Raw genomic sequence first — 14,306 nt, 5'->3', positions numbered from 1 at the left:
TGTAAAACTGGTTTGAATTTAGCTCTGTATGGGCAGTTTCACTGATGTTTTACCCTTTCTAATTGATACAAGTAGCCGGCAGCAGTCTTGAAAATGATAGTCTTGGCCATCCTCGTCCTTTTAGCATTAGCAGGTGAGTTTCCTGGGCAAGAGACAACAACTTTATGTGATAAGTTCAACGGTAAAGTACTGAAACTTGTGAAACAGAAATGTCACTTATTTTTAAGCGTAGCCCGTAGATATAGCCAGCACTTAGTTGTTTTCAATGCTGCATCGACACATGAAATCCCTTATTAATATAGCACTTCTCCAACTTGCACATAAATATAAACCTGATATGGTGATAGACTTAAGAGAAATAATGGTTTTTATTTGCTAAGTGCAACAATTCTGATGTTGAATTGCAGAACAGCGATCCGCAAAGAGAATAATAACCTTATCTGATCGTAGAGTCAGACTTTCAGCATCTATGCGTGAATAATGCGCCACATGTCGTTATATATTACGATATATCTTTATAGTTGCCTGTAATAACCCATTTTATCCGTGTATGAATAATATACAATGATGGACGATGAAATTAAGAATATTACTTTTTTTCGACAAACTCTTGCTGTTTCCCACAATATGGGTAATTTTCTACGACTCGGCAACACTGGTATGATGTTCTAATGGCACGAAGAGGAAACATATTGATGCATTGCGCGTACATAATGGTAACATTGTCAAGATTTTCTTGCAATAGACAGAGTTAAGAAAACAAATCCACGCATGTAAAGAGGTGAAACACGAAGAGAGCCATTGAAGGGTGCGCGGGAAAAATTCTTTCGTATATGCCGAACTTTAAAACACATTCTGCTGCACTCAGTGACGGTCTTGGGCAGAATGGTTTGACACGACGGACAAGCTGCTTGCCTGGCCCATCCACTCTTCCTTCGTCTTGCTTGTGATCAATTTATAGGATAATGCACTAATAGACATTGCACGTTCTCTTAAGTGGTCAACACTGATGCAAAAAGATGTTTGAATTTATGAAGGTTGCTGCAGAATTGACAAAAAACTCATCTTTGTTTTTCTTTCGGTATTTATCTTTATTTTTCAACCGTGTTTGTGGGGTTTAGCTCGGACGCGAATAAAAAGCGAAATATAATGCGCAGAAAGACGTGTGCTGCTAATCTTCACGGTTTATTGAAACTTATTTCAAGTAATTGTTTTAATTAGGCGAAATCCCGCAATATATTCATGACGTAATTTAGTCATTGTCACAAGACACGTGTAGACAAAATTAACTTAAGAGTCTTGTCTAAAAATATCGAGGAGTAGGTTTAATAAATTTGATGTCAGAAACTTAGAGATGCATCAATGTGGTCACGTTAAAATTCGTGCCTTTTGGACAGAATTCACTCGTTTCACCTCTCCTTGCATTGCTCAATGGACGCTTGACAGCGCTGTCGCGTTAACTTTTCTAAGAGTTAATGTTTTATTGTAGCGCAATTTACGATTTCGAAAATTCGAAACAATCGGAACAGAATGCGCAGTCAAAAAATGCTGCTCAGATTTACAAACATGTTTTATCTGGAATGATGCCCACGATTCTTTTGTCCGTGATTTCTATCTGCGTTCTTTTGTGTGTTCAGTTACGGACATTGAGAAAGAAGAAGGGAAATGAAACCCCAATGTGGCCCGTTTCATGAACTTGAGCAGCGATTACATATTCAGTCAACTCGTCCCATCTGAAATGTTACCAAGCCAACACCAATGTGCATTTCAGGAACAAAAAGGAGTCGCAGAAGGCTAACGCCATGTTTTCCAGCACAGTGAAGAAATGGCATAACAGAAATCTCACACGATGTCAATGACTTCTCGCAGGGGCATGTTCGGGGCGCAGTATCGAGTGCATCTTTCGAGGAGTTTGTTTGTACATGGCTTACAGGATCTCTCAAACGCTGTGGTACCTCCACGTACGAAGCTTCAAGGACAGTTTGACCATGAGACACAAATTCGTGGTGCATGTACTTCCATTACAGTCAATAAACCATGATCAACAAGACTACAGGGTCATACTTTTCTATTGGAGGGAGACAGTTCACCAAGGAAGGTGACTGCTATCACTGAAACGCTGCCCTCTTTATGCAGGTCGTGCGCGTTTGTGACTTCGCCTGATAATGGGCTGGGTTGCTGCTCCAGACTAACCCATGTGAGCTGGGTTTTTATTCCGCTCAGCATCGAATAAACATAAAGGATATTTTTTCCTCATCGTAGAGAGGAACATTTCCGGTGTCACATGCTTAATTTCCCAAGTTCACGTCAAAGACGTTCATCGAGGAGCGGTACACGCCTGATGGCACATGACCAGAGACCCCAGATGGCAGCAAAGAGCTTAATTGGATACCACCACAGACCGATTGGCGCAGGCCGAGTGCTCCATGTTGGCGTAAGAGTTTCTTCGCACAGCAGCGGTGCCTTACGAGTCGGGCCTCTACGGTGACCCATGTTGGCGCGAAAGAAGTTCGTTGCAATGCGTCACACATGTTCACATTGCCACATACGGAGTCACCCAAATTTGTCCGATGGTTTGTTTCGAGCAATGTTACCTCAGCACAGCAAACCAATGCCTTGCCCCATCGACCACGAGCTACCCGGGGACCCTCATAGGTGGGAGAACGGTTAGATACAAACATACATATATTGTAACTGTAACGAAGAATGCTGCAAGTACGAGTATTTGGGTTTCTCGTCAAAGCACTTAGACCGGCAGTAGTTCAGGTAGGCAGAAAAATCGGAGGGAAAGCTGCGACCGAGTTCCTCGATGGGCCTTTACCTCTTTTTCTCGCTGATGCACCCATACTACTTCCGCATGTGGACGGTCCGCACATCCTGCCACGGCAGGTGGCACTGGTTGAAGTACATCAGCTGCAGGTTGTTCCGGCGACTCTGTTCGATGCACAGATGTGTGTTCACCGAAGTGTAGCACGCCTACCCGTCAGGGTCTTGTTCTCCAGGTAGGAGATGTGACTGTGCAGCGCCAAGTCCCGGTACTTCTTGCGCAGCCTAAATTTGATGATCTTAACCAAGTACCCTGTTTGTCCGGCCCCATGAGGAAGTTGACGGGCTTGATGTCGCTTTGCATTAACTTCTTGGAATTGGTGTACTTAGCGCACGACACCAGCTGGTTCGCCAGCAGCACCATCTTGTGGTAGAACTTGCGGTGGCAGTAGTTGAATAGGTGCTCGAGTGAGGGGCCCGAAAGCTCTATCACCATGACGTTGTAGTCAACCTCGGAGCCGCACCAGTGGATAAGGTGGATGCCGACATCTCCCTGCACCATCTAGCAGAACTTGGTGTTTATGTGCAGCTGTGGGTGCTTCTTCGTGATGCACAGGAATGTGCCTTCCACATCTATCCCCGTGGTTATGTTTGTCCCCAAATAAATATCCCTGAAGGATTCGCTGCTAAATTTCAGTCCGAGCCCGTACGTGTACTGTCCGTGTCCGTACTGTATGCTTTTAGTGCTAACACAATAAAATTCGTGCTGTAAGTAATAAAATTCATAAAAGCACCACAACACGCTTGCAGGCACTTAGGCGCCTGTTAGGCACAAAAAACAACGCAGTAATGCCACGTAATTTGCCCCGAAATAAATTGAATTCGATTTATTGTCGGGGAACCTACGATAAGATTATGAGGCATGTGGTAGCGGGAGGTTGTGGATTAGTTTTGATGACCCGAGAATATTTAGGGGCCTCAAAAGCACGCGACAGGTGCGCTTTTGAATTTTGTCCCCTTGAATATACGGCTGCCATGGCAAGGATTTGATCCGGCAATCTCCTATGACAACGTAATCATAACGAAAAATATTCCGTGAAAGTGGGCAACAGACCTAATAGGCTTTTACCATATTGAAGTACCTTCTGTTCTTACGAAAGAGGTTCGAAGTCATTTAGCCTGTATTACTCATCCTCTTCGTAGGCGGTCCTGGTCGCTTTCTCAAGCTCTCCGCATTCCAGCTCATTATTATGGAGAGGTTGTTGTCCCTGGAAGAGTACGTAGTGAAATCTACCTCAAACGAGAGCTTGCTAAATCATGTGGCCTGAAGAAAAAAACGTTCCAAATTGCCAAGTGCTTCTTAGAAGCTGAATATTAGTCAAAGCTCGTCAATTAGGTTCATCACGGCCTTTTAGTGCTTCCTCAATGTCTAAATTTATTATGGTTTTAATTAGAGTAAACGGCACGCAAGTTTCCTGAACCCTAGTTGAACTGGACATGTATAAATATATTTTCACTACTTACCTACCTTTGGGCCTGCCGAGCAAATATAAAATTACCACTTACCAGCCCAAATTAATCGCTAGTCGTTAAACATAAGCTTCAATAAAGACTCTCTAACTCTACGATCTTAACAATTTCATGGCTGGTCTTCTCAATAAGGACATTCGTTTCCTCTAATGCAAAGCACTGTGATCAATTAGTTGCGAACGTATTGAAACTATTTCGGTATTTCTATATTGTATGTCCATCCGGGCCATACATTTTGTATTGTTCTAGATAACAAACCAGAATAATACAGAGCACAGTGTTGCACGGGCGAAAACTTTGTATTGCCGTCATCTCCCACCCAGTATTTCATAGATAGGTGCAACTGCACGACTGGCCTCCTGGGCAGAAACCTCCGCTTGCGCCCCAATCTTTGCAGAATTCATTGCAGGTCGAATCGTTGCAAGAAGCAGCCGCATAACCTGCAGAAATATGGTAACGTGTCAGTGACAATAGCCATCTCTCGTCCTCCATTCCCTACCCCGAGTGAAAAATGCTGGCCCTCAAGTGCTTTCATGGCAGAAAAGGCACAAACTTAGTCAGCTTTTCATTGTTCTTGTAACGCCCTAAAAACACATGAGAACGAAACAATAGATCATCAAATAAATGTGATGTTTCCATGCCATGCGTACCCGTTTTATTGTTACAGCGATGTGCTTCGTCTTAATAATTAGGGTTTGCCGCGTCAGGCAAGGAAAATTGGCGCTAATAAATTAAGAACTAACTTACGTCTCCATTTTATGATCTGATATTACGACGAGCTTTGTACATATGCAAAAGAAAAAGAGCGCCGTTAAACACTATGCAGAACAAAGACACACGGCAATTTTGCCTCACAATGCTATTTTTGTTGGCGTTCGCACAATCTGTATATGTATACGCATTGTATCTACGTACCTACGTATGTATTGATATGCCGATACACACGCACACTCATATATATATATATATATATATATATATATATATATATATATATATATATATATATATATATATATATATATATATATCGCAATTGTACGAACACTGGCCGGATGTTTACCTTCATGAAATCAGCGAAATTTTTCTCGAAATAACCTGATCCAGAGCCGGAACGTTTACTGTGATATTGTTCTTCTTTTTCAACGCGTACATTTTCAATCATGTTTCTATAAACATAAATATCCGCGCAGTTCTTTTACGTAAAAGAATAAGATGAGGCAAACGGTCTTGAAGAGAAACTTACGTTACAGCATAAGCCCTGCCGTCATCTGAGTAAAACGTGAGGTCCAACAATCATTCGCTCATAAAGCAGAAGCCCTAAAAGCCTGCCGCATGATTAAAGGAACCAGACACTTCCTTCTGACTGTGTCATTCGCATAGCCCTCCAGTAAGCCAAATGTTTTTACCGATCAAGAAAAGGGTCAACCAAAAAACAATCTCTCCAGTGCTATTTGCTACATGCCTAGAGATATTTAACCCTTTGGATCTTAGAAAGCATTATAAGAAATTTTCAGTGTTATTCATATCAGCAATTTACAGTTTCCAGAAGATAGCGTCCTCTACAGGAAGGCTGTAGATAACTTGCAAGAAACGATGGAAGACCGTCATGAACTGTATGTACGAGTTCGTTTGAAGTTTTATATGCAAGAGGAACAGAAGTCCGCAGAACCCATGTGATTGTTACCTCGAAGTTCTGCTATTAGCAGCGAAAAAATGTAAGCACACACAGTAATAGAAATGATAAAACTCTTTATGTATTAGATATGTATAAAGCCGGCTGAGGACGTAGCGTGATTTGATGGCGTCGCCGCGATGTCCGCGCGTTGCTTTACATATCTTTACAAGGTTCTCAGAATATATTATATATATAAAGTACGAGTTAAAATACACTCATTTATTTACAGTTATCCATCTTGATCACTTCTTTCTCTTTCTCTGCCTCTCCTGTTCTTGTCTCTTGTCTTTTTCTTCTTCGCTGGAACATCACATCCTCCCGGTCTTCGGTTTTCATCCCTCCTGGGATGATAGGATATGAGATTTCCCACTGTTGCAATTTCAGTTTTTCCTTCCGTTCCCAAATAGTGTAGCGATTTCAAAATTCCTTGTTGCTTGGTGGTCTTTATCTCTGTGTAGGGCCCAGAAAATCTGGACTTCGGTCCACCTAAACTCCCCCGGACTGAAACTGCATCTCTAGGGTCTATTGCAGGCATCTTCGAGCTATGTCACAGATCGAAGTGTCTCTTCATGGTCGATCTGTAGCGTGCAAGCTCCTCTTGTGTCTTGCGCCTTTCCTGCAGATCTACTTTCCGAACGATTCCAAGGTCGTAGTCAGCCGGCAGCCAAGTTGCTTCGCCTGATGCAGCAAAGTTAGGCGTGCATCCTAATTCCATGGTACGAGAATGGTTGTGGTGCCTGACTGCTGCTTCCAAGGCACACTTCCATCCTACACGGAAATCATGGTAAATTGCGATGAATGTTTTGAAATCCCGAATGAGCCTCTCAGCTAGGCCGTTTCCTTCTGGAAGGTAGGTTGTGGCAAATCTCGGGGCAATTCCTCTATCACGGGCCCATTCTTGAAATTTCTTACTGCGGAAAGCTGGCCCGTTGTCGGAGACCAATACCTTGGTGTTCATGAACATATTCCGCTCCACTAACGTCAAAACAGAATTGGCGTCTTCCTTTCCTGGCTTTGGAGCTGCCATGCGTGTGCATTCATCTATTGCGTCAAGGAATGCTTGAGTCTTACTGACTTCCTCTCCTCGCTTTTTTATTTCGGCAAAATCCAGATGAATTACTTCAAATGGTACTTGGGAATGATTAGCGATGACCATTTGATTCCCTCTTGGACGATACTTGGCCTTGTTAATTTGGCCCTGTTGACAGGTTTGCGCGTAGTTCTTGACATCTTCCTTCATACTTTTCCAGATGAAACGACTTTTTATCTTCCAATAAGTTTTCCAGAATCCATCATGCCCTCCTGACTCTGGGCGGTCATGGTACAGCTTCAAAACCTTTTTCACCAAAGTTCCTGGCACGCAAAATTTGCCATTATTGCAAGTCAGGTCTTCGGTGCCTTCCCACAAGCTGTAAACGTGTTCATCATCATATGTTCTCACTTCTGTAATGTGAAGCCTGGAAAGAGCTTCTGCGTCAGGAAGCTTATCACGAGGTCGATGGCTTACATCGAAAGTGAACTGTTGTATTTCACTGATGCAACGCGCCACCCTGCCCTTAGGCTGGGTTTATCCCAAGAGGTATGTTAACGCTCGGTTGTCAAAGAAAAGCCGGAAATGACGACCCTCTATGTAGCTTCTGAAATAACGGAGTGCCATCACAACAGCCAGAGCCTGGTTTTTTGTATTCGTGTAATGTTCGTGAGCTTTCGAGAACGTAGAAGAACAATAGCCAATCACCTTGAGTTGGCGTCCTTCCCGTTCCTTTGTGTCTCGTTGATATAGACCGGCTACTGTACAATTTTGTGAAGCGTCCGTGCACAGCTCGAAAGGCTTGTTCAAGTCAGGTAGCACAAGCACAGGATCCGGCGATATAGCTTCAACAAGGTACTCGTACGCTTTCTCGCACTCTTCACTCCCCATAAATGGCACATCCTTTTGCGTCAGCTTGGTGAGGCATCGTGTCCTTGCATCGTAATCCCTAATGAACGCACGACAAAGACCAGCGAGTCCGAGGAAAACACGGAGTGAGTGTAGGTCATATCGCTTGACGAGCTTCTTCATCCTTTGCAGAGACTCCTCTTTTGTTGCTTTAGTTTTGCCTTCAGAAACTCTTCCTAGAAAGAAAACATTCACTCTTGTTTTTGTTAATCTTTAACTTTGACTTGTCGCAGGCTTCTAACACGCACGAAAGGTGTTTTTCATGTTCGAATCTTGTACGTGAGTATATGATGATGCCGTCAATGTGTACTTTACAAAATTTTCTCAAGAACTTATCAAGAATGCCATTCATCATTTTCTGAAACCAAGCTCCAGAATTCTTCCAACAGAATGGTAAGCGGTTGTACTCGTACACATCGAAAGGTGTAAAAGAACCAGTGTACTGCTTGTAATCTTCGTGTAGTGGCACCTGCCAGTATGCTTTACAGAGGTCGATCCGAGAGAAAAAAATTGATCCACCAGTTTCATTGATAATCTCGTCTATTCGGGACATGGGAAAAGGAAAGAAATCAGTCTGGCCGTTTATCTTCCGGTAATCTGTGCACAAACGAAATGAGCCATCGTCTTTCGATACTATGGTGATTGGTGACGCTAAAGTAGGTGTTGATGGCCTTATAATACGGGCATTTAGCATTTGCTGCAGTTCGGCCTTTAGCCAAGTCTTTTTCTCGTGGGAGAGACTGTACGGCTTTTTACGCACTACTGTGACGTCACGAAGCTTAAACGGTACCTCGAAGACATCTGCTGCCAGCTGGTACGTCTCAACACAAAAGAGTTCGGGAAAATTTGTCAGCATCTCATCAGCATTTCTAATTCTTCGATGTGAATTTTCTATTCCACACAAATTAGGTCTAAATGATTCGTGAATAGTCACGTCGTCTCTCCAAGAAATATTCATCTTCAATCGCTTCATATCAGGTCTAGACAAAAAGGAAGTCAACACCCTGCATGACAAGGGCACCTACTTTCAGGTGAATCCACCAAATTCAACTTCTGCTTCTGCCGAGTGTTGCAACCTTCTAGTTTTTCCATCATAGCTTTGAACACTAGCTATTCTTCTTTCATACACCTTGATCGGTCGGACAACATCCTGGTTTATCAGGCTTACGGATGCTCCAGTATCAACCAGGGAGTCCATACTTTTTCCATTTACCATCTACCAGGCTTACGGATATTCCAGTATCAACCAGGGAGTCCAGACTTTTGCCATTTACCATCGTCTTAACAGATAAGAGATTTGACTTCAGAAGGTATATACTTTCCATCGTTTCACGTCGGTCGGACTCGGTATTTAATTATTATACTGTTTCGCCATGTGCGTCAATGCTCAGTGGTAGAGTGCTATGCCTTTTGAGGGGACCATGAATCAGGAAATGGCTGGACACATACTTAAGGCAAGCAAGTAAGTCATCCGTGGAGGTTGGACGGTGTACACAGACCTCTCTTTGTGATTCGTTGGTCATGCCTTGAATAATCAGGGGAAGGATTGCAGAGTCCGGCAGATTAGGGTCGGCAATGTAGAGTAAACGCCTCTTCTCGAAAAAATAATCCATGACAGTCCCTTTTCTGTGTCAGAAAGCTATTGCGTCGTTCCATCCGTCAACCGGATTTCGCTCAAAAGCAGAAAGCAAACTATCTTTCCACTTGGGCCATGAATCACGGCATTGACTTGCGATTCGCATGTCGCACCATTTTCTGGCATTGCCTGATAAAACACGGCGCATGTTACACACTTTGTCGTCCAATGATGTCCAGTGGTTTTGCGAACATGCGTATTGATAAAATCTGAGCCACTAGTTGGCGGCATTGGACACCCTATCGAAGCTATAGGGCTTGAACTCTTCTTGATGTGGTTTCTGTGCTCCTTGTGAGTCGCTAACTGCTTCGAGAATCAGTCGCTGTTGCTCGTACTGCGTGGTCTGCTGCTGAAACAGCGCTTGCCACAAGGTGTTATTCGTGTGCTCAGTCTCGTTCTTGGAATCTATCCTTGAATGTCCCGGAAACATAACCTCAAATTCAGACATAGAAGCACCGATTCTTACTACACCTTTCTCAACGAGGGCCGCTTCGTTCAGTTGACTCTTCTCAATGATGATGCGAAGCAGTTCCGATGAAGTCGCTGATTCCTGAAGAAGCACTGGATGTGCGCCATCAAGCTGGCAGGTCTTCACGGTCCTCTGCCCATCTGTTCTTCTTGCCAACGTCACTTCGAGCCACATGGTCGGCTGCGCCAAATATAAAGTACGGGTTAAAATACACTCATTTATTTACAGGAATCCATCTTGATCACTTCTTTCTCTTCCTCTGCCTCTCCTTTTCTTGTCTCTTCTGTCTTCTTCTTCTTCGCCGGAAAATCAGAATATATAAAACGTGAGTTAGATTCGGTCCTCTGCAGTATAAATTTCCAGGAAATTTTTCTCTACAAAATTGAGAAGCAATTGAAGTCTGTTAAGGTGGATGACCGGCGAAGCCGTAGCACATCACTTGGGGTTAGACAAGGGTAAATGTATTTATTTTCATCATTTGGTAATGGCAGTGACGATAGCGTTGTGATATACGCTGGTTTTTTCGGTTACAATCTTCGACAGAATGTTTGCCAAAGTTAAATTTATACACGACTGTATAAATACACGACACGAATGTTGCTGGATTCGGGACCCTCGTCATGTAATCAACGAGAAGAAAGGGGGTTAACCGAGGGGCCCGATTTTTTTATTAGTCGTGTGCGAAGGTTGTGGGTTCGGTTCCCACCCGCGGCAAGTTGTTTTTTCATCCGCTTTAATTTGCATTAACTCATCATTTCATTACTTCATTTATTAAGCACAAGTAATTTCCCCTATGTTGTTCTTGGTGTCAGTGTTTGTTGGCTTCTTATGATATGACTAATAAAAAAATTCGGGCCCCTCGGTTAACCCCCTTTCTTCTAGTATTATTGGGGAACCTCAAACGAAAGTTTTGTTGCAAAACGTCTGGTTTTGAATTGTCCACATTGAAGTCCTTACCGACAACCTGAAAGGTAGTGTTATCACGCCTAACCTAGGCAAAGTGCGAATTCATGAGCTTCTCACTATCACACTTGGGTGTGCTTGGAGATACGTCCAAACACATTCTTTGATAATGTGAAATCGTCGCTCGTACACCGCTTTGTGGTTGGTCGGTTCTGATCGGTGTGGCATCGCAAGCGATACGTCTGCAAGACGAAATGCGTAAACCACTCCATTTTCGGTCACGACACATCCACATTGAAATCGCTGACAATGACAATAGGGATGTCATCATCACAACTAACCAACGCCAAGTGAATGGCAGCGAACCTTACAGGGCTATGAGCCATTGCATTTTCTGCTTGCTTCCGGAGGTATGAGCCACAGTAGCCGCGAGTATGAACCATTGATGACGACAGTATTGCAAGCTATGGCTCGTACACCGGTAATCAAGCAAAAAATTAAATGGCTCAGAGCCACGTGAAGTTCATGGTTACCCCTTTCTGCCTAATCACGCATCCTCTTGCTTACGGGGCTATGAGCCATTACTTTTTTTGGTACCATACGGGAGTATGAGTGCTTACGAGTTATCAGCCATTGATGATGATAGCATTTGTGGACGGAACCAAAAAATACACGGAATCTTTGGCCATATGCAGCTTCGCTGTAGAAGTGCGGCAGATGCGCGGTAGTATTCGTCCTGTGGCATACACCCATATTGCCATCAAGGAGCTTTACTGAAGGGCGGCCCATTATTCACACCCTCATCAGCCTATTATACTGGAGTTGTGTATCGCTTTGGTAGAACATAATTTTGGTGTCTGCACAGGAAAACTGTCATCATCGATGGCTCATGCCCCTGTACGCACTAATGCCCCCGTAAGCAAGAGGTTACTAACACTTATCAAAGCGAACAGAACAGTGCTTACGTTCTACCTAATCACGCATACAGCATAGAGATCCGCATGTCGAATACTGCCATCATCAATGGCTCATACACCTGCAAGCTATGGCTCGTACACCGGTAAGCAAGCAAAATATTAAATGGCTCATAGCTACGTAAAGTTCACGGTTACCCCTTTTGCGGGGTATAATTGCGATGACACTAAACCTGTGGTTGTTATTGGTAATTTCAATATGGACTTGACGGGAGCAAAAAGGGAGTGGTTTAGGTGTTTCGCGTTGCAGACATATCGCTTGTGATGCCACACCGATTTGGTCCAACCGACCACTCAGTGGGTTACGTGAATCAATTTGACAGTAAGAAAGAATGTGTTTGCAGTTGCGAGTATGCCGATCAGTGTATATCATGATGATCACAAATCCACGTTTAGCATCGTTGCTAAGTGACATGGAGGGATGCACTAAAGTCTTTACCAAAAATTTCCTTAACACGATGTTGACAGCTCAGGTGGTGATCCACATTCGCAGGTTGGAACGGCACTGAATTTTTTGTTATGACTCCTGCAGGATGAAGGCCTCCCCTGGAGATCACTAATTAGCCCTGCCTTGCGCTAGCTGTTAACGAAATGGGCCTGAAAATTTCCTAATTTCGTCTGTCCACTGAAGCATGCCGATCAGTGTATATCATGATGATCACAAATCCACGTTTAGCATCGTTACTAAGTGACATGGAGGGATGCACTAAAGTCTTTACCAAAAATTTCCTTAACACGATGTTGACAGCTCAGGTGGTGATCCACATTCGCAGGTTGGAACGGCACTGAATTTTTTGTTATGACTCCTGCAGGATGAAGGCCTCCCCTGGAGATCACTAATTACCCCTGCCTTGCGCTAGCTGTTAACGAAATGCGCGTGAAAATTTCCTAATTTCGTCTGTCCACCGGCACACGCACAGCGCCAAAACCCAGTGATCCTACTTTACGTCAAGGAGGTTCATTGAATAGGGGCACCCAAGTGGTGGCATAAACCCAGTGAACTACGTTGGCGTGATGAATGCTCACTGATGAACAGCACATGCACAGTGCCACATAGCCTGTGAGCAAACTTGATGTCAAAGAGGTTCAATAAATTACACCACAATGCCTGTGGAGAATAACTCATAAGTCAAGTTATGGGTTGTATCTCTTGAGACCATAGGTACTCTGTGGTCAAAGACTCACGCTCACAATGGGTTTTAACTACAGGGCTACCCTAATCATTGGAGAAGGTAGCGCTATGGTCAGAGGTACTTCGGATGATATAGAAGGTACTAATGGGAGTGTGCTTGCAAATTCGTCCACGTTGGTCTGCTTTTTGGTGCAGGAAACACTATCTGGAAGAACTTACTGCGTTATAGAAAACAATAGTCTGTGGTGTGAATAAACCAATGATACAGTTGTAAAACAAAGAATTGATTTATTTTCTGGTTTGCTATTACCATTCTTTGGTACCGCACGTCGGTATTCTGGGTCTTGGGACAACCAAAGCAAAAGGACCAGGCATTCCACAAGACTGGAACCACAGGACCTGTGGTTCCTTTCACGGCTGCCTTGTTTGAACGAGTTTTAGGAATTGTGAACCCTGCTTGCTACCTACTTTCAAAAGATTTTCATAAGGACAACCTTTACGTAGATATTTACCATAACAAGGTAACAATAAGATTTTATTACTAGATCTGGCACATTATTCACGTAGCGAAGGTGAAAATCTTACTTTGCGATCAGATTATAATACACAACTTGCCGCTCACGGTTCGGTGCTCATTAAAGAATTATGTAATTTCTTTCTCTTAAAAAAAACACTACGAAATTACAACGCGTTTAACTTGAGTAAAATTATGCAACTCTGTTGGTGATTGTTTTCCTACGCGTAATTTAAATATGTGCATTGTTGCATTGATAAAACCAGAATCATTAGTTCTGTTGAGCATATCACCATTGATGGCCTATTTTTTTGGGCAAATTGGAGCAGGGATTTAATTAGGGATTTCTTGCAGCTATGCAACGTAGAAAAAATAAATGCTGACTATATACATCGATTGCACTCACACGTATAAGAGAATATTGTTTCATGAACTTCAGTAGTTTATACCGTTGAACTTATCACACAAAATTGGTGTCTCTGCTCAAGGAAACTCACCTGCTAATGCTAAAAGGGTGAGGATGGTCAAGGCTTTCATTTTGAAGAGCGCTGCAGCCTACCTGTAACAATTAGAAAGGGTAAAGACAAGACTAAAACTACGTCACCACAGCTAAAATCTCACCAATTTCGCAGGATGAGGAGATGGAAGTCTTCACTTGAAAACAGTGGACTTTGTCGGCGAAATCTTCGCGATATGTAAACGCAGAGCGTATGCATTCAGGCGATCATGTGCGAACTCTTTATAGAAAACATTGAGCTCTTCCTC

General features: G+C 43.3%; 1 long non-coding RNA gene and 1 pseudogene across 1 annotated transcript; both read right to left on the bottom strand.

The window, feature by feature from the left end:
* Positions 1 to 2,941: 2,941 nt before the first annotated feature.
* On the bottom strand, positions 2,942 to 3,328 carry LOC142563357 (casein kinase I pseudogene; annotated as a pseudogene).
* A 1,233-nt stretch (positions 3,329 to 4,561) lies between these two features.
* On the bottom strand, positions 4,562 to 14,302 carry LOC142564693 (uncharacterized). Its single transcript, XR_012824654.1, has 3 exons — positions 14,163 to 14,302; positions 14,039 to 14,100; positions 4,562 to 4,736 (listed from the first exon to the last, which is right to left on the bottom strand). It is a non-coding gene; the product is annotated as an uncharacterized LOC142564693 (long non-coding RNA).
* Between the last annotated feature and the right edge of the window lie 4 nt (positions 14,303 to 14,306).

The sequence above is a fragment of the Dermacentor variabilis genome, chromosome 11 (assembly GCF_050947875.1).
Source record: "Dermacentor variabilis isolate Ectoservices chromosome 11, ASM5094787v1, whole genome shotgun sequence".
Taxonomy (NCBI): Eukaryota; Metazoa; Arthropoda; class Arachnida; order Ixodida; family Ixodidae; genus Dermacentor; species Dermacentor variabilis.
This window is presented reverse-complemented; position numbering and strand designations above follow the sequence as displayed.